Source organism: Amblyomma maculatum, chromosome 11 (assembly GCF_055883805.1).
Source record: "Amblyomma maculatum isolate TAMU_Amacu chromosome 11, ASM5588380v1, whole genome shotgun sequence".
In the NCBI taxonomy this organism is placed as follows: domain Eukaryota; kingdom Metazoa; phylum Arthropoda; class Arachnida; order Ixodida; family Ixodidae; genus Amblyomma; species Amblyomma maculatum.
The window spans coordinates 120,452,799-120,473,261 of NC_139354.1; the positions used below are offsets into that span (position 1 = coordinate 120,452,799).

Genomic DNA, 20,463 nt, shown 5'->3' on the forward strand with positions numbered 1-20,463 from the left:
AATTGATTCTATAATTTGATACTTTTCCAAGATATGAGTGCAGAAAGTTAGGTTAAGATCACCCCGTCTAAATATTGTTGACTAAAACGACAGAACTAAACCATGTGCAGCCAAAACAGCGCTAGCTCGCGACCACTGCACGCCACGTATTCTTCATTGGTCGTAAGGCCTCGTTAGCAAGCGAGGTCATAAGTCGGCTAGTCGTGTTGGGGTAACGTAGAGAAGGAATAAGTCGAACCTTCGCTTCTGTAGTTGCTGCTGCGGTTCCCACAGTTTCCACAGTTTCATTTTCCTAGCGCCTCAAGGAAGGAAGTTTTTCTACTCCCGAGTTCTCAAATGGGACTCCGTCAGTGACAGTATAGGCGATGACAATGTCGTTGCCTCTAGGGTACGAACTTCGCAAGTTTCGTGAAACACAAGTTCGCAGTATTGCCTTAAGCCGTCAGAGGCCCAAAACATCCGCTGAGCTAAGGTTTCTCGATCCTGTAAACAGCGACGCACATCAGCCTTCGGGCGCTTTGATCCCTAATTGTCGTCCAATTTCACTCTCCAATTCTTTGGCGTGCTGCCCACGACACCTTTTATCTGCCTGCTCACGCGGAAGGTTCCAGTCTAGTCAGAGGGATCGCTCGTGGCTTCGGGTTTCGTAAGAGTTAAGTTCAAAACTACTTTACGAAGACGTCACATTAGCTCCGTAAATGCCAAGCAAGGCCGACCGGCAGGTACTGCCCTTAAGAAGGAAGTGACAACCTTGCACACCGTCTCCACGGAGCATTTTAGAAAGGATGTGCACTGAAACAGAACGGCGAAAAATATCTGCCACGGAAATTTTTAGAGACAGTAGACTTGGGTAACGAACGAAAATGGTTCTTTATTCAGGGGACAGACCACAAAATACAATTCTATATGGGTTTGGTGATAAGGCGGACAATCATGACGTATCATTTGATTGCCTTAAGTAACCATTTGTTTTGGTAAAGCATAACTAAATTATGCATGCTCAGTCAGCAAGAATACACAGGGCCTCGACATTTAAAGTTGAGGCATTCTTGGTTGAAAATGAGGGAAACTGTAGCTGGGCGCTTGTTTATAGTCGGTGTACCTATGAATTTATGAATTTAAACAAAGTTTTGCTACCGCGACGTGAAAATTCATATTTTACAACCAGACAAAACTAGCGCATGCGGCAGATATGTAACACACACACACACACACACACACACACACACACACACACACACACACACACACACACACACACACACACACACACACACACACACACACACACACACACACACACACACACACACACACACACACACACACACACACACACACACACACACACACACACACACACACGCAATCTCGTGTGTAGGGGGGGGGGGGGGCGGCATCCAAAATGTGCTATGAAAATAGAAATGAGAACAACGTTGTCTTACCTTGTGTTGTGCATTAAAAAAGTCCCTTTCGGCAGCGCGGTACTTTTTCGCATTCGTTGCTCTTTATTAGAGCGTTTTGCAAACTGTAGAAGCGTTTTACTTCATAAGCATCATTATCATGTCTAGATGGAACTACGGCGATAATAACTGTAGGGTGACAGTTTTCGATGGTTCTACGTGCTAATGAGATCAGGAAATTTTTCATTTAAGAATGAGCAAATAATTCCGAAAGCATTTGAGAAGTTTGGAAGAAAAAATGCCGATAATTTTATGGCATGGTTGTTCACGGTATTGTAAAAGCCATTTGTCGCAAAATGTCAATGGTTTATTTAATTTCTAGGGAATCATAGGCGACTACGATAAGCGCTGTCTATTAGTTATAACCACGGAAAGGGTGAAATACTGTCAGTTTGAGTAGTGAGGACGAGGCCGAGAACGGAATATTGCTGTCTTGTACATTATTAAAAACAAAACACAAGTAAGATAACAAAAAGTAGGCGCCGAATACGTGCGTGCTGAAAAGGCTTCAGTTCATGTAAAAAAATAACCATGAGTTGCGCTTTTCATTTGTTTTGCCGAATTTCAAATATTTAATTAGAACGTGCATGACAGGGCGGTAAGGGTTGACAGCTCAGACCTCTAGCTTCTTGTTTTCATTTTCGCCTGAATCCGTGAACACTGACCCGTCAAGCACGTGCCATTCATGTCTGGCATGAATAATTACTGCACATAAATACCCTGAGGCACATAGTTCCTTTCTATTGGAGGTTTGGCTCGCAGTAAAAATATCTTTGCGCTGGAGTCACAAAGTTTGACATATCAAATAAAGATTAAAGTTAGAAACTGACAAATAAAAAGACCGCCTCATGGCAGCAGTACATGAGAACCTAGTAGAGTATTGAAAGGGAGGTCTTCAGAGAATGGAGTATAACGAATTTTGGCAAAAGGGTGTCGAAATAAGAAACTCTATGGAAATAAGTTGCGTGCTTTATTTCTCCGCTGACCTAGTAAAATACACTGCGTTCTTCTAAGTATTTTTATTATACGAATAAGGGGTTAACAGCGGTGGCTGGTCATGTGCCTGTTTTTAAAGATGTCAGCAATGCCTATTGTTTTTTTTTTTGTTTTTTTTAAAGGCCTATTAGGATGATTAAAAAGCGCCATCTGTTGTACGCTAGGCATACTCCATACATATGTTCAGGCTTGAAATATGACCTTGAGCCCCCCCAGAGACTCGTACGAATATAAAGGTTTGAAGACTGACTCTACTTCGTCGCTGAAATATGCGACTTGTAAACGATTCCTGCGCCAGCAAATATTTCCGAAAGCCGCGCAACAAAAGAGGATATTCCAAACGTTCGCTATTTCCCCGGAAATTTGGACTATTCAGCTCATCGCTCCCCATATCTTGGCGACTGTTGAATTGGTAGTATAAAAAACAGTATAAACTGCGTATAAAGAGATATCATCCAGCTCCGTTGGCTCAAACCCGCTTCCCAAGCGGTCACTATCAAGGACATTTCTATCGCGAAGTCAGAGCTAGCTAGGCGAGGCCATCTCTATATCTGCCCATTTTGGTGTTTCTTGACTAGGTAATGTTTGGTTCGCATGACAAGATCATACCATGTGTTAAAGATTTTAATTCTGACACAAAATATGTGTTTAGGTGAAAAAAATATCAGATGGTTATATTCCGCATAGCAGGGCTTTAGGAGGACAGATATTGTAGAATCCCTATGTAATAATTCCCTGATTTATCCAGTCCTTTTGACTGGTGCTGAGATTGTTATCTCGGTAAGCGGACGTCTTGGAGTATCTTTTAGTATGTTGTAAGGAACGCGTGTGTTTATATCAAGGAAATGGGGAGGGAACTCGGGAAACGAATGTTCGGATGTCCACATGGGCATGCTCATTTTTCTCTACTCCTTCATAACTAGTGTCAATATTACTTCTCTTTATGTGGAGCAGTGTATAGCCTGGTTCAAACCTTTGCTGGCGAAAGGAGATAACGAGCATCGCATGTTAGTTCCGGGGACAGTTTGGGAATCGCTAACGATATGTGTTGATTCGGTTTGTGTTGGAACTAATGTAATTGCCTCTTTTCAATGTGTGTTGCCTTATGCTCTAACCGTTAGTCTCGTTACCGTATGACCTAGGCGAGGGATCTCTACTCTGTTGCGCCCTCGAAGGGACTCGCGGTATCCACAGTGAAGATACCCTAATTTTAGTAGTTCTTGTCATCGCCCAGGGCTCCCACAGTGCGTCATGGCTGGTGATATTAAGATCCATGTTGAGTGGCAGGATCGTAGTTTGGAATATTCCCCTGCTCGCTGTATGTCCTTTCTCTATTGCTTGATGCAGTGCAGGCTAATGGTGAGCTATTGATCCGCATGCCGTCAGGTGGCAGCACTGCAGAGCCGGAAAGTTTGTGCTAGAAGGAGAGGCTCTAGCTTGTTAGCTATGTTGTTGATGCCATTAGTTGGAGGCTGGTCGTTAGATGCGGTGAGTGGTAGCGCTAGCACCCGCTTTCAGGCCTTGTCAGGAATGATCAAGAGATGCTTGAGGCGCGGGTTACGTAGCTCATAAGGCTGAAGACCAAGGCTTGGATTATTCCGAGCGGGTCAGCCTCTCTTATGCCACTAATTTGGCCGTAATGCATGGGATCATTCTACTGACTTGTTCACATGTGGCGTGGAGCTTAGTGATAGATTTCGCGTTGACCTCTTTGTGATCGGCGTGCAAGCCAATGATGCGAATTGTATTTGCTTCAGGAATGGCTCTATCATAGTCCTTGGCCTAAATAGGTATTTGATGCCGCCAGAGTGCAGGGCTAGGAGTTGTGACTTAGTAGAACAAGTGAAGCCGCTGTCGGTTACGTAGTGTCCACAATACTGGCGGCATCTGTAATGCATACTGAACGTGTTTTGCGTTACCTCTTGTATCCCAAATGGTGATATGGTCTAAAATATTGTACGGCGTATGCCTCCTATGGCATTGAGTCGAAGCGATGGTAATGTCTGAGGAACTCATTGCCGTAGGTATGGTACAAAATCCGCAGTGAGTGTTTTAGTGGTAGCCCAAGATTTTTCACTGCCTCATATCGCCGAACGACTTCATTTAATTGAGAACAAGTTTGGCGCTTGAGCTACTGTGGTAACAAAATCCATTTGTCAAGGACTCCTACGCTTGCGAAGGGAGATGAGTCTTCCTCCAAATGAAAGACTTTTCCCTGTTGTCCTTTCTTTATTCCTGTAAATTAAATTTATTTAATTTCCTTAAAATGGCCGTAAATGAGCTGCTATGCTACCTTGACGTCTTCTACGCAGTCTTTGTTACCGACTTCTACTTCACGCATCGTTGGTGTCCCCGCTCATTTCCAAAGCAAAACATTTCAGAGCATTGAAATTCTTAATGACTGTAATACTATTTGCAACCAGGTTTACAGCATTCGAGCTCTTTAATAGAAAACGTATCATTTATAGTGCCATAGACTGGTTCCTTCCAGATAGCGAAAGCTCACATTTTACCTTTTATAGCTCTGCTCTCGAGTATTTGCGTGGTAATCGTGCATGTGAACATCAAACGTTCGGCCTCATGGTGGTGCGGTGCAGTTCAAGAAAGATGTTTTGTCGGCATTCCGTATTTCTCATCTAGTTTGCAGTTCTTGAACCCCGTTGCGTCGCGGAACGGCCGTGCCATGTTTCAGTTTTAGTGTAAGTTCATGGTTGCGTCTGGTCTACATATAGCGGAAAGCTCATGCGTAACAAGTGTTGTGGGGTGCGTCAAAGATCAGTACTTGGCCAATTGCTCTTTATCCCAATATAAAAGACTCAGGTACTACTGTTACATGTAAAAGTTTTTTTTTCTGATGGTAGCATGACTTATCATAAAATAACTATAAGGATTCCTATACAGCACTCCCTCCAGATCGATCTAAATAGCATACATGATTGTTGTCTTCCTCGAAAATGAAACTAAGCTTTGAGAGTCAGAAGTTTGGAATACAACCTGCCTACATATTCTCATGACAGTCACTCACCTGAAAACGTAACACCTTACCAATTCGCCGCCACCCAGACAGTGAGTATACTGTCCTGGAAAGTACATGCCTAATTCCCGGCATTCGAAACAAACAACACACTGGGTTGCTTTCGAAGACACTTGTTGATCCACCATCACTAAGCTAAGTATTATAAACCAGCAATGTACGAATAGAAATGGAATATGGTTCATATTTATGCGATTCTGAACACGTCACACTGGCACATATGTTGGAATCTGTCCGGAGCCATTGCGCGCACTTTTTAGTCTATAACTACAATTGTTGCGCTAGGCGCACACAAATGAAATCATTTTCAAACCTCGTGCCAAAGCTAGACACCAATAGCACACCCGCATTTATATGTTTCATAAGATTATCAAAACTAGATACCGATAGCACACCCAAATTTATCTGTTCATAAGATTATTAATCGCGATACAACACTTCACTGCAGACAGATTCGCACAGTACCCTTAACATTCCATTGGCGTGATCGCCAAGAAAACGTCTCCCCATTCCACTGCAGTACAGTAACATGCGCCCAATCATATTGTTACGGGGTAGTTGAGCTTGTAGCAGAGGGCGAACACGGAAGATAAGGCTTACAAACAGACGTTTTCTGCAGGCACCAGCCGACGCTGTTGAACTTCGTCTTCTCTCAAACTCACGAGAGTCTTCTTCTTCTTTCTTTATGAGTATGCACGGCCTAATGTGACACTACCCCGCCGGCTGAAAAGCACCGTCCCAGTGCGCACTAGCGTCCAAACCAGAGTCCATGTAGTACGGCGTTAGGCGTGCAACATGGACCGTCTCGGTGCGTCGTGTAGAGGCATGGCGGGCGGGATGCAAGGGCGCAATTTCGTATGTCACTGGTGTCACTTGTCGTAAAATACGGTAGGGTCCTGTATAACGGGGCAAAAGCTTTTCCGAGAGGCCAACGCGGCGAGCTGGAGTCCAAAGCAGCACGAGAGAGCCGCAAGAATATTCAGTGTTGCGATGACAGGAATCATAATGACGTTTCTGGGAGTGCTGAAAGGCTGCGAGTCGGTTGCGAGCAACAACGCGGGCAGCATCAGCTCGGGCTATGGCGTAGCAGGGGGCGACAGAAAGTTAGTTGGGCGGATGATGTTATGTTCGCAGGGGTCAAGTTAATGCAGATAGCACAGGACCAGGCTAACTGGAGAAATATGGGAGAGGCTTTTGCCCTGCAGTGGGTATAGTCCGGCTGATGATGATGATGACATTCATGAGCCATGAATTACGCTGTTGTACGAAGCTAGAACACAGGATCATGGTAGAGAAGGGCGGCGATATCGAGGTGGTCTCCTCCAGCCATGGTGGCCGCAGAGGGCGATGTGGGGCTTCAAAGTTTCCGGATGGATGGGAACGTGCACGGCTCCCGCACCAATTTTAAGGGTGCATTTATTCCGGAGACCCAGATGGATCCAGCTGCTCAGGATGAACTTGCAGCGGAGCGTCATGCTACGAACGTCTTCCTCTTCAGGAGCACTAACACACTGGCCCATGGATGCAGCTTTATCGATGACGATTGGCGCATTAAGTTTAAAATAACTGAAGAAATTAAAAAAATGGACAAATATGGGCTTCAAAGGTGTCGAATGATCACAGTGAAAACCAATGTTCGATGATGAAAATGAAGAAAATTTAGAGTGGGCAATCAGTTGAGTACTTAAAATAATTAAATATAAAAAATTGCAAGAAAGGGGTTCAAAGATGTCCAACTGCTCGGAATGAAAAGCATAAGTTTTGTGATGGTAAATATTCATCTATAAATAACAAACAAAGATATATAGAAACATATTACAAACTTTCGAAAGTTAAAAATACCGTCAGTAGTTCGTGGAACAGTATCACGTCATCTCGTAACCGAGGATATGAGGATATTAAGTGCCCCCTTAATGTTAACTATTTATTTGACGTTTTAATGAAAAAGGATTTGTTTGGTTACGGTCTTCTAACCGGTCATATTCGCGGTAATTGCATTCGCCAGCTTGTAATTTTCCATAGTTTTTAAAATAACCAGCTCTTTTTCAAACTCTTTATTTTTCGATCAATTCCATTATTTGATTGATCAATCTCCCACACAAACATTTTCTAGTGGAATCATCATGCATTGCCTTTTCAGAATGAAAATTTCGACAGTTCTATATCACCCTTTTTCCATTTATTCATTACTTTCATTCATCAATTATTTATTTGCAATGATTTTTTTACTTTTACATCGCATATCACACTTATCAATCATCAACCACTAAAACCAGAAATTACCAGTATATGATTTTTTACGATGCTCCAGACAGTTTCTACACGCGGTGCCGAATAATATTACTACTACTACAACTAATATGCCCAAAGGTTTTCGACCAAATGACCTGCATAAAATTTCGCTTAAAACGGGCACCACTTCAACTTCCAAGATAAGCTCTCATGTTCAATTGTGTAATGTAATCACCGGCGCAGAATTCACATGATTTGAGAGTCTGTATGGTAGGTTTGATGCAACGTAACATGCTTCTTGCATCAGCGTTTGAAAGCACTCGAGTTTAATAAGACGTTGTTTTGAACAGGAAACGTCACAGCACAGCATTCAAAACGGCTTGCGGTAACCTAGCTTGCGGCGGCCCGGCACATGTTTATGCCTACCACAAGCTAGCGCTGTAAGGCTGTAAGGCGCTGTAAAACGCTGTAAGGCCAACCTGTACATAACATCTGTTATGTACAGGTTGGCCATGCCGGCGGTGAAATTAAAGGTGCAAGCATGCGAGAAAGTAAAAAGATACTCGGAAACTTCGGATCGGCTTTAGAAATGGTAGGCGCTTAGATGATAGCCTGCTCTGCGTACCCAATGAATCGAAATATCTAGAGTGGAAAATAGACCTTTGTATTTGGCTTTCCTGGACATAAACGAGGCGTACGCCAACGTAAACAGGGAACTCCTGTGGAACATATTTAAAGAAGGCATCGGTTATGAGATAACATAGTTCCTAGAGGAAATATACCGGGATAACAAAGTAGAAATTACATGGAAGGGATAAGAAGTACGGAAGAAGTAAAAGTCTGCAGAGGATTAAGACAAGGCTGCCCTCTGTCATGGTTGCAGTGATATTTCGGTGTCTTCGGCAGGTAAGAAGCAGAAGACGATGATCTGATGATGGTCAGGAGGAGATATATATTTACAGAAGCAAAATAGTATACAAAGGCAAAGCTATAGCAACAAGTCACATAGACAACTGTAACTTAAAAGAAAATGAAGACTCTGACACAGAGAAGTCACTTTGCAGGCCCTTACATTCCTACCGAGCGTTTCGGTCAAAGCCTAGGGGGTGTAAATACGTGCTAAGCACGGAGCCTCAATCTTGACTGTCGAACGTGGTCCGAGGACCGCTTTTTGATACCGGACATCAACAAAGACCCAAGAGCGGTCACCTTAGGTGATCCGCCCCGAAAATGAAGCAGCCAATCAAATTATTTAAAAACATGCCACAACCCCAGTGGGTTGGGAATAATCTTGGACCCAGGTCCTTAATTACGCCAAATAAAAATACAACATTCAAAACACACACTCTCTCCACTCGCTGGTCCCCAAACCCTCTCACACAGCGCCTGTCTTTGCCTCCTCTCCTCAGCGTGTTTGCGACGCGACCTTGCAGCTGGCGCCTTTGTGAAAGAAACGCCGCGGGGGATCTGGAGACTAGGCCACCCCGCCGTCCCGTTCGAGAAAAAGAGGGGGGGGGGGGGGGGCACTGTAAAAAAGCTTGCAAAGAACGACTGGAAGATTGGTGGCTTAAAATCAGAGAAGTGACATAATATTAGTAATGTAAAAACAGGAATTTAATAAATAGAATGATGGTATAGTTACCCAAATTTAACCATTAATTAACATGGAGAGAGAAAATGAGCATGATAGCTATTGCTACCACCCCGTTTCAAACGGGACGCTCATATTCCATCCATCCGTCAGAAAATCAGATACTGCTGGGACAGCTTCCTAAAATGGAAACAAAATGGCCGACTTTGCCCTTGGAAACAACGAGGACAGACGTTCCAGTGCGGGCCACGTGGCTGGGACCAGCACTGGCATGAAAGGCGTAAGGAAAGTAAGTCAGGCGGATTTTGTCCTTGGAAACAACGAGGACGAACATTCTAGAGCGGGCAACGTGGATGGGACCAGCACTAGTATTGAAGCCATAAGCAAAGTAGGTCAGGCGGATCCGAACCGACAGAGTTATTTGGAAGCAGCTACTAAGAAGTCGGGGAAAAAGTAAGAAGTAAGGAAGAATGAAAATCCCACAGACAAGGACACAGATAACCGAAAGCAGGAGCCAATGGTTCGGAGGAAGAGAAGGAATGCCCAGGTGCTTATCGCCGCGGATTCCAATATGAGTAGGTGCAGGCGAGATATCATGGAACGTGTAAAGGATGATAAGCGAGTGTTGGAGCCTTCCCAGGGATTAGAATGAGGGCAGTGCTGAAAGAGAGCAAAAATAGGCTTTTGAAATATTCCGCAGAGAGCAATATGGTGATAGTAGCCGCGGGAATAAACGATGTCCAAAATGGTGACGCTGCAGGAGTGGTGGAAAATTTAGCTAGGGGAGTTGACGATATCAGGGATATAACACAGCAAGCGCAGATATTTGTATGCACAGTACCGGAGGTGCTGAGATCAGACAGCCGAAAAAGGACGTGGTGAGAGTTAATCAAGACATAAGAAGGTTAAATCTGGAGAAGCGTTTCGAAGTGATTGAAGTAAACAGTGAGGTGCATAAAGCAGGTTTTTGCAGGGCGTTTAGCGATATGGCATCCATTTTAACAGAAGCTTGGGAGCAGAGATCGGCTGGCGCCTGCAGGCAGGGCTGTAGCTTTTTTATGGGGTCCGCGAAGGCTCCGTCCACCGGGGTAGTTAGAAGTGAAGCAGAAGAAAGCGTAATAACGGAGGCTGAGCCCCCAAAAATGGCAAGGAGAAGGTCGAGAAAAAAAAGTACGTAGAGATTTAACACTAGTATCAACTACATAAACATGCAAGGAGGTAGAAAAAAAACGACATGTGATGGTAGCGCCTGTGCCGCGTGTCATGTGTCTGTGTTATCGGATGCCTGAAACATTGTCCGTGACGTCACTAGTCACATGAGTGCTTGTTATATAAAGATGCTGTTTGCGTGAAATAAAGGGTTGTTGTTATCGTGCCGGGATCGGGGCCAGTCTCAGTTCCTTCCTCCTGCCCGCTGCCAGGCCACGCTCGACGTCCGGCAAGAGACCAAACGCTACACGGCCGCGCTCGTCGTCTGGCAAGGAACCAAACGCTACACGGCCGCGCTCGGCGTCCGGCAAGGGACCAAACGCGACATAGTGTCAGAAGTGGGATCCTCCGGCTTTTGAAGGGCGTTGCCTTAACTTCGTCAACGGGCGTCATGTCAGAGGACAACGCAGTCAAGCCCTCCCACGGCATGTTCGAGGTTCCAGCTCCGCCAAGGTTTTACTTCGACCGGACGTCCCAATGGCCTTCTTGGATCCAACTGTTTGATGTCTACCGCTTCATCGGACCTAAATGAGTGGAATGAAGAAGCACAGGTCCGGACGCTACTTTATACGATGGGCAGGCAAGCAAGAGAAATCTCTACTTTTTCATTACCGGAAGAAGAACAGAAGCAATATGAAGTTCTCAAAAAGAAGTTCGACGAGCACTTCGTCGTCGCAAGGAACCTTGTTTATGAAAGCGCGTGCTTTCACCGTCGCACTCAAGAACCTGACCAATTCGTTACCGCGTGGCACACGATGGAGGATCGGTGCGACTACAAGGAAAAAGAACGCATGATTCGCGACAGGTTCGTGGTCGGCCTCAGGAACGCTAAGCTCTCTGAGTCGCTTAAATTGGATGCGAATTTCACTCTCCCCAGCGCTTTGGCAAAAGCTCGTTTAAAGGAGACCGTCCAACGACAGCAGCTGCAACTGCGAGAAACCGGCGACGAACCCTTGGTAACGGTGACCGGCAATCTTGACGCGGTTAGCAAGCAAGGGCAGCCCAGAAAGTATTTCTAAGGAGAGCACTCGGACAGCTGGTCAAAGAACTGTTCATCTGGAATACAAGGTCCGCGACCCAGAGTCCAGTCCTACCGACCAGGTACCCCCGGGTCATACCCCAACTGGCGTCAAGGAGCGCACCCCAGAGCCTCGCGCCCAGCAAAAGCAGCCAAACGCAACTACTGCAGTTGTTCCGGACACTTCGCAGTTGTATGTCGAAAAAAGGCTTCACGGGATGGAAAGAAGGTACAACTTTCTTCTCTCCATATGGACAAGGGGGCGTACTTCGTTAGCGCGAACGGGGCATACTCTAATTCTCGGTATGTACAGGTCGTCATTAACGGCACTCCTGTGTTCGCTAAAGTTAATTCCGGTGCCGAAGTTTCTGTTGTGCCCTTAACGTTTCCCGGTTTACTTACCAGGCTAGAAAAGGGCGACCTAATCCTAACAGGCCCGTCGAATGAGCCACTGAATGTTTTGGGAAAGTTTCATGCTACTATCCAGTGGAAACAAAACACTGTAGAGCAAATCGTGTGCGTGGTCTCACCATTATGCTCTGTACTTTTGGGTCTCCCAGCGCTTGAGGCTCTGGAAGTTAGTAAATTTGCGGACTTGGTCAGTATCGCAACAGCAGTCGAAGCTTCCTACCCGCAGCTTTTCAGTGGTTATCGAGCGATATAAGGAGAATACAGAATTAGACTAAAGCCGAATTCGACAACTTTTGCAATTCATGTTGCGCGTCGCATAGCCTTACCCTTGCGTGACCGAGTTAAGCAAGAGCTCGAGCGTATGGAGCACGATGGCGTGATCCGAAAAGTAGAAGAACCAACAGAATGGTGTGCAGGAATTGTGCCAGTACTCAAACAATCTGGAGCGCTTCGTATTTGCGTTGACTTGAGAAGAAATGGACATGGGCAGGACATGTAGTGCGAAGAGAGGATAACCGATGGTCGCTTAGGGTAACGAACTGGATTGCAAGGGAAGGAAAGCGTAGCAGGGGGCGGCAGAAAGATAGGTGGGCGGACGAGATTAAGAAGTTTGCAGGGGTCAAGTGGATGCAGATAGCACAGAACCGGGTTAAGTGGAGAAATATGGGAGAGGCCTTCGCCCTGCAGTGGGTATAGTCAGGCTGCTGATGATGATGATGATGACTCAATTAAACAAAAGTGTACTTCGCAAGCGCTATGTCATGCCGACTGTGGATGATAGCCTCGGTCTTTTAGGTCGCGCCTCTGTGTTTTCGAAGTTGGACGTCAAATCTGGCTTCTTTCAGATTAGGTTGTCGCCCGAAAGCCAGTTGTTAACTACGTTCATAATGCCAGTTGGGCAATACTGTTTTCAAAGACTGCGGTTTGGAATAGCATTGGCACCCGAGATCTTTAAGAAAAAAATGTCACAGATACTTGAAGGAATCCCAGGCATGATAAACCTGATAGATTATGTGCTCATTTTTGGCGACGTCAAGGCTCAACATCACGAGTGCCTGCGTCTAACTTTAGATCGTCTCGCCAGTGCCGGTGTTACGCTAAACAAAGGAAAGTGTTCCTTTGGGGTAACTGAGATAACATTTCTTGCTGTGTGCTAAGTAAAGATGGCATCATGCCGGATCCTGAAAAAGTTCATGCTATCAAAGAACTGGAGACGCCAGCTAACGTGTCTGACGTTCGACGGCTGCTCGGCATGGCTAATCATCTGGCAAAATTCATACCAGATTTGGCTTCGAAAACGACGCCTTTACGTCACTTGCTTTTGAAGGGTTCCGAATGGACGTGGGGACCAGCCCAAGAGCAAGCGCTGTTGTACGTCAAAGACGTTATCTCTTCGAATCGCGTCATGGCAAACTATGATGTAAAGTACCCTATGATTCTTTCCGCTGAGGCGTCACCATTCAGTATGGCGGCCGTATTGATACAAGTTTAACCAAACAATGAAAGAAGACCTGTTGCATTTGTGTCACGCTCGTTGACGCCTGCCGAAACCAGATACTCTCAGATTGAGAAGGAAGCGTTGGCAATGACTTGGGCGGCAGAACGATTCGAAGGGTAGATCAAAGGTGTTGAAATTTTGTTTGAAACCGACCACAAACCACTTGTAACGTTGTTGGGAAAATCATCTTTAGATGTTTTGCCTCCTCGTATTCAGCGCTTTCGCATGAGACGTATGCGGTTCAGCTTTACGGTTGTGCATGTCCCGGGTAAGAGCCTCGTTACTGAAGATGTATTGTCTAGAGCCCCACTTCAGGGAAACCAAATTGATGCTCATGCGCTGAGTATTGGCGAAGTCGCCAAATTTTTTTCGGGCTGTTTGACAAATGATGTCGAGGCTAGCCTTTGTGAACGAGTCAAAGCTGAACAAGCAGCCGATGAAGTCTGTCAAGCTCTCGTAAAATTCAGCCTGGAAGGCTGGTCCAATTTCTCATCGCTGTCGATGGTCTTGCGTCCATACTGGCAGGAAAGAGCAACGCTGACAGTCGCTGAAGGCGTGCTACTCAAAGGTTTGCGGCTGGTGATTCCACAAAAATTACGCGCAGAGGTCTTGACGCGCTTGCACGAGAGTCACCAAGGAATCGAAAAATGCAGAGCTCGAGCCAAAGTGTCCGTAATTGTGGCCTGGGTTGAGTTACCAGCTGAGAGCTTTGGTGACTGATTGCCCAGTGTGCGCGGAACACAGGCAACAAAAGTCGGAACCAATGATTCAGACAACCACTCAACAGCGTCCTTGGCAAAATCTAGGTGTTGATCTCTGCCATATAGTGGGGTATTTGGTGGTAGTAGATTATTTTTCTAGATACCCAGAGGTAGCCTTGCTATCTTCGACACAACGTGTCACTGTCATTATTCACCTCAAAAGTTTCTTTGCAAGACATGGCATACAAGAGGTTGTCATCTCGGATAATGGAACACAATTGGTATATCAGGAATTTCAGTCGTTTGCTCGCGACTATGGCTTCCGCAATGTGACGACGAGCCCCAGATGCCCTCAGGCAAATGGGGAAGTAGAAAGGATGGTCCAAACAATTAAAAGCCTGATTATAAAAGCTAAGGACCCCTATCTTTTGCTGCTAGCGTACAGGGACACCCCAGGGCCACTGGGAAAAAGCCCTGGAGAACTTTTGATGGGCAGGCGGCTACGCACAACAGTCCCTGTCCGTCCCAAGAGCCTTCTGCCCCAGAGGGTGAGCCTGAAAAAGTTCAGAGATCGCGATGTAACCATCCGACAGCGCCAGCGTAGGTACTTTAATAGTCGTCATAGGGCTCTTCCGCTGCCAGTCCTCAAATCAGGAGCGGAAGTATGGGTGACAGACTGCAAAGTGAAAGCGCGAGTCTTACGTCCTGCACAACGTCCGAGGTCGTATGTAGTTAGAACTTCTACGGGTGTAGTTCTAGAAAGAAACAGGAAATTTCTGGTTCGCTTTGTTTCCCAGCAGAATGCCTGCGAGGAAGAAGGAGGTAGCTATGAGTTTGCGCAGGCATATGATAGTTGGGCAGAAATGGAACAGGAAACTAATCCATCTAAACCGAAGGCATCTGCCGATCCATCTAATACCCCCTTGCCACAAACTAGCCCTCGTGGATATAGAACACGATTTGGCCGTCATGTTCAACCGCCAGACCGATATGGGTTCAGTAACGGACTGGTATTTTGTTTTGGGCATTGGTTGCATCCATTAAAAATGTGTTCATCCTTTGTTGGTGGCAGTGCTAAGTTTGTTGCAAATGCCGGTGTATTTTTTCAGAGAAAAGGGAAGATGTGCTGATAGCGCCTGTGCCTCGTGTCGTGTGTCTGTGTTATCGGATGCCTGAAACATTGTCCGTGACGTCACTGGTCACATGAGCGTTCGCTATAGAAAGATGCTGTTTGCGTGAAATAAAGGGTTGTTGTTATCGTGCCGGGACCGGGGCCAGTCTCAGGTCCTTCCTGCCCGCTGCCCGGCCGCGCTCGGCGTCCGGCAAGGGACCAAACGCGACACGACATGGCTAGGGATAGAACAGCAGTTGAAGGATGACAAAATAGGTGTGTACGCTCTATGCGAGACTCATCTCAGGACCTAGAAGATCCGCCGTGTATAAAAGGCTACGTCTGGCAAGGGTGTAACAGAAAGAGAATGAAAAAAAAAGGTGGAGGGGTAGGTATGTTGATACACCAGGGAACAAATTGGCAAAGAATAAAATCATCTTATAAAGAACACATATGGGTATCAGGAACAATTGCCGGCATAAGGACATGGCTAGGGGTAGTTTATTTGGGAACAAGACAGTAATGCAAGCAAGAAAACAAGGATCTCGTTGAATGTCTCAGTGACGATATAAGCCAGTTTGGAGTCGGGGCCGATATTCTGCTGGGGGACATGAACGGCCAAATCGACGATCTGGATGGATACACGGATTGTAACAGGAAGCTAATGCTAGAGTTTTGTGAGCGACACGACCTAGTTATAGTAAATAGACAAACAAAGCGTGAATGACAAATCACGTGGGAGTTCCGCAACAGGCAGGTGACCATTGAACACTGTCTAATGTAGCAGGGAATGTATTTCAAAGGTGACAAAAATGGAAATAGACGAAGAAGGGGAGTGTAGTCTGGGAAGTGATCATAAACGTATTAATCTGCAGATGGGGCCCTTCATGAAAAGAGATATGGAACTTACACAAAACGTAAACGCAAAATTAAAGGGCGATCAAATAGCGCAGATAGCAACAGACATAGAGGAAGCAATAGAGAAACGCCTCGTAGAGGACTGGGATTATGAACAGGTAGAACTACTCATAAGGAGAAGCATTAGGGAGGTTAAAGTAACAAACCGCTGTATTGGAAACTGGAAGGCATGGAGCTGGTAGAATAATGAAATGAGGGAAGCCATTGATCAACGACGGGCAGCTTCAAGTGAACACCTAGAGGAAGAGAAAGCACAGGTATCTATGGAGAGAATAGACCAAAAATAGGAATCGTATCGACAAAAGAAACTTGATGTACAGGCCTTCGTCCAAAGCAACATCAAGCCGTTTGCCGATCGCTGCATGGCTGAAATCCGCAATGCTACTAGAGGTGGACCAAGAAAACTCTGAAACCAAATAAACTGGCTAGGTAAAAAAAATCAAAGAAAGCAGGAACGGATTGAAGATAACGAGAAAAATTGTTTAAATGGAGACAACGCAATTAACTACATTACATCAGTTATACACGAGTCATTTAAGGGCGACGATAGGGTAATCTCCGCCACTCAGGTAGCGTCACAAGATAGCCGAATACAAAGAGGCTTAGAAATGACCAATATAATCTGGATAAAGGCAGAAAAATATTCCTAAAAACACATCTACATGAGTAGAATAAATTCCGAAGAAGCCGAATAATGAACTTCGTCCAAGAAGTAAGGAAACGTTGTTAAAAGCTTTTGGAAACAGTCATAACGAATAAACAAATACCGGGCAGCTGGCGGTAGAGTAAAAGGAATTTGATTTATAAAGGGGAAGGAGACAGAATTCACATAGAATCCTGCAGACCGTTTACATAACATCCGTTATATACAGGTTGCCCATGTAGGTTGTAAAATTAAAGATGCATACATGAGCAGAATGTAAGAAGATACTCGGAAAAGTTGAGAACGGCTCAGAAATAGTAGGCGCTTAGTTGAAAGCGCGTTCATGCTTACCCAATGCATCGGAATATCTGGAGTGGTAAATAGACCTTTTTATTTGGCCTTGGTGGACATATACGGGGCGAACGACAACGTAAACAGGGAGCTCCTGCGGAACTTATTAAAAGAAGGTATTGGTCATGAGACAACACAGTTCCTAGAGGAAATATACCGGGATAACAAAGTAGAAATTACTTGAGAAGCGATAAGAAGTACGGAAGCTCTCAAGGTATGCAAAGGACTAAGACGAGCTTTTCTCCATCACTGTGCTGTTGATGCTTTATATAATAAATATGGAACGGAGAATACAAGAAAGTAACCTAGGTTATAACCTGTTATAAAGATAAGGCAGGAAGGCAATAGAGCAGTGCCTCCCTGGTTTAATATATGCAGACGATATTGTGCTGTTACCTGATAGCAAGACTTGCAAACTCTAGTTAAGTATTGCGGAGATGAAGGGGACGCTCTAGGCTTCAGTTTAAGCGCAGTTAAGTCGGGTCTGAAAATGTTATTTTTCTTTTTAACAATAATTTTGACATCAGAGTCTTAAAATACACGACCATGAAATGCCAGATTGGCAGATTTTAAATATCGCGGGTAATGAGTAAACGGTGAATTGGCATACATTGAAAAGCATGAGGAATCACTTAGGGCAAAAAGGCGAATAAATGCCGCGATAATAAAACATAGGGCATTGTGGGGATACAACAGGTTTGAGGTGCTTAAGGGTATCTGCAAATGAATTATGACACCCATGCTTGCTTTCGGAAAAGCGAGCGGTTTTGTGCCTAAAGGCAGATATACCGTCGGCTATAAAAGTAAGTCAGAGCCGTAGGACGATTGGCACTGGGTGCCCATACCAAAACCACAATTGCGGCGGTACAGGGAGATATGAACTGGGCATCTTTCAAGTTGTGGAAGCTCAGAGTAAAATATTATATGAGGAACGCTTGAGGAAATTGGAGAGTAACAGATGGTCAGCTAAAATATCTAAATACCTATACCTAAAAAGCGTTTATCCACAATAGAGGAAAAGAACTAGGAAAGTAACCAGTAAGTATGCTGTTCACAAGGATGAAGAAAAAATAGTGTAAGCAGCAGGTGAAAAATACAGAAGGTGAAAATTGGATAAATTTGATGCAAAAGAAACAGTTTGGAACTATACCGAAAGTGAAAAAGGCAGATCAGGAATGAAGCTTTCGTTGATAACTGAATAGCTAGTGCCCTACTTTTTGAATATAGATCAGAGTGTCTTAGAACACGCAGCTACAAAAAGAAATTTAACCATGAAGATGACACATGTGCAGTTTGCGGTAAATCCACAGAAACAATTACCTATCTTTCTCTCGAATGGGATAATGTCCATCTCGCAGTCGATGAAGCCGCACTCACTCTACTTGAGGCTCTGGTGTTTAGAGATAACAGTAGTAAGGTGAATTAACCTGCGATGGAAGCTAGCAAAGACGATTGGAAGATTGGTGGCTTAAAAGCAAAGAAGTGACAAAATGGTAGTAATGTAGGCATAAAAATTCAATAAATGGAATGATGGTGTCGTTAACTGACCTAAAACAATAATTAGAATTAAGGAAAAAAGAACTAGCATGATAGCAACTGCTACCACCCCTTTTCAATGGGTACACTCCTCTATTCCATCCATCGTTCCCTCCCATCAACTGCGTCGTCTATACTCCAGTAGCTTTATTATGTCCTCCTTGGTAAGAACACGGGACGCGATATACGGATGTCTTGGGTTCCGTTCCCATCATCGGCAATTTATTTTTTCTTCTGCTTTGTATTTAACTTTCATCAAATACTGATTACATTACAATTTTAAATCATTATCACAATAAAATTTAAGAACAAAAAACTGCTACGTTTCCCTTGGCCTCACCGATTATTGACTTCTGTCATTCGAGCCTATCAACATGTGATTCACGTTGTGCGTGAGAAGCCTTAGGAAAGACAATGACGGTGCCTCAGCGATAGAAGTCTGCATTCATAAATACTGCTTGCACAGTTCGTGATAAGAAATACCGGTATTTACATGGCATCCAACGTTTACTTTGACGACACCATATCAACAATTAATAAATGTTATTACAAACCGATGCGAACCGTAGTAAAATGTTTATCTTCGTGAGGTAGGTAAAAGAAATGGAAATATGCAGCATGATGGTTTGTACCTTTAAGTAAAATGCGTAAACTGAGTACATTCTGTGCTTGGTAAATTAAAATTACCAGTGAAGATTTGTCTATCGTTTCGTTACACATTACATATAATGAAATAAAATAATTGTTCATAATGATATTGCGAGTTACTTTTTGGGGCAATAATCGACCACGGTAATAAGTGATATTTTAGAAATGGTGGCAGCAGGGCGATGCGGTTGTCGGCGGTTATTTCTTACCATATTATTATGATTCTCATCTCTCAAAAGAGATGCGGATGTTACCACGAAATATGCTTTTTCTTGCACATGCTCTTCGTGGATCTCCCTGGTTGTCTCCGGATGGTTTTTACCTGTTCTGATATCTCTTGTATCTTCTTTGAGCATTATGACAACGCACATAACCGCGCGATAGTTTTCGTTTACTTAATCTCAAACGTAATCAACTGCTGAAACATTACCATATCTGTTCCCATGCGTTTCATGATTGCATCATAATTTGCCTTCCTGTGCCTTTTGTTGATAATGCTTTAGATAACGCACCCTTCTTAGAAGCAGTGTTAACTACTCAATGTGCGCTGCGGATGAACTAATAGGCACTAAATGCTTTTTCCGCTAAACTTCACTCATGTTTTATATGACACCGTAATCATTGTTTCAAACGTTTCGTTTTGTGAATAAGGTATTGTCTTCCAAACTGTATGCTCTAAAGGGTAGAGCGCGCGCTTAGAATAAACCATTACCTTTCCAGATAAGAATTTTCAGTGGAAAATTTTCCGCAATTTCGGCATATATCTTAGTCCAGTAAGAAAAATACACAAAGCACAGCTTCGCTTTTTTATTACATTGTTGTTTCCAGTACAGAGTAGTAATCACCAGAGTTCGCCATGAGGTTCTAACTAAATATTTAACGCTTTGAAAAATGAATTCTTTTTTCATGGCCGTAGTCTCTGCTAGCATTCAGCAGTACAGCGAATGCATACTGGTTGTAGGCATCTTACAGATTCGCCACTCATGCAACTACCAAAGAGCGGAAATGGAGAAGCCTTCCGCAAAGATCAGGATACATATCATTAGAAGGGCAAGACGGTGCTTCTGTCGATTGGACCGAGCAACCATTTTCTCGCTTCCTGG

General features: G+C 44.4%; 1 pseudogene; it reads left to right on the forward strand.

Annotated features, from left to right (window-relative positions):
* Nucleotides 1-10,915: 10,915 nt before the first annotated feature.
* On the forward strand, nucleotides 10,916-14,917 carry LOC146174866 (uncharacterized; annotated as a pseudogene).
* The last annotated feature ends 5,546 nt before the right edge of the window (nucleotides 14,918-20,463 follow it).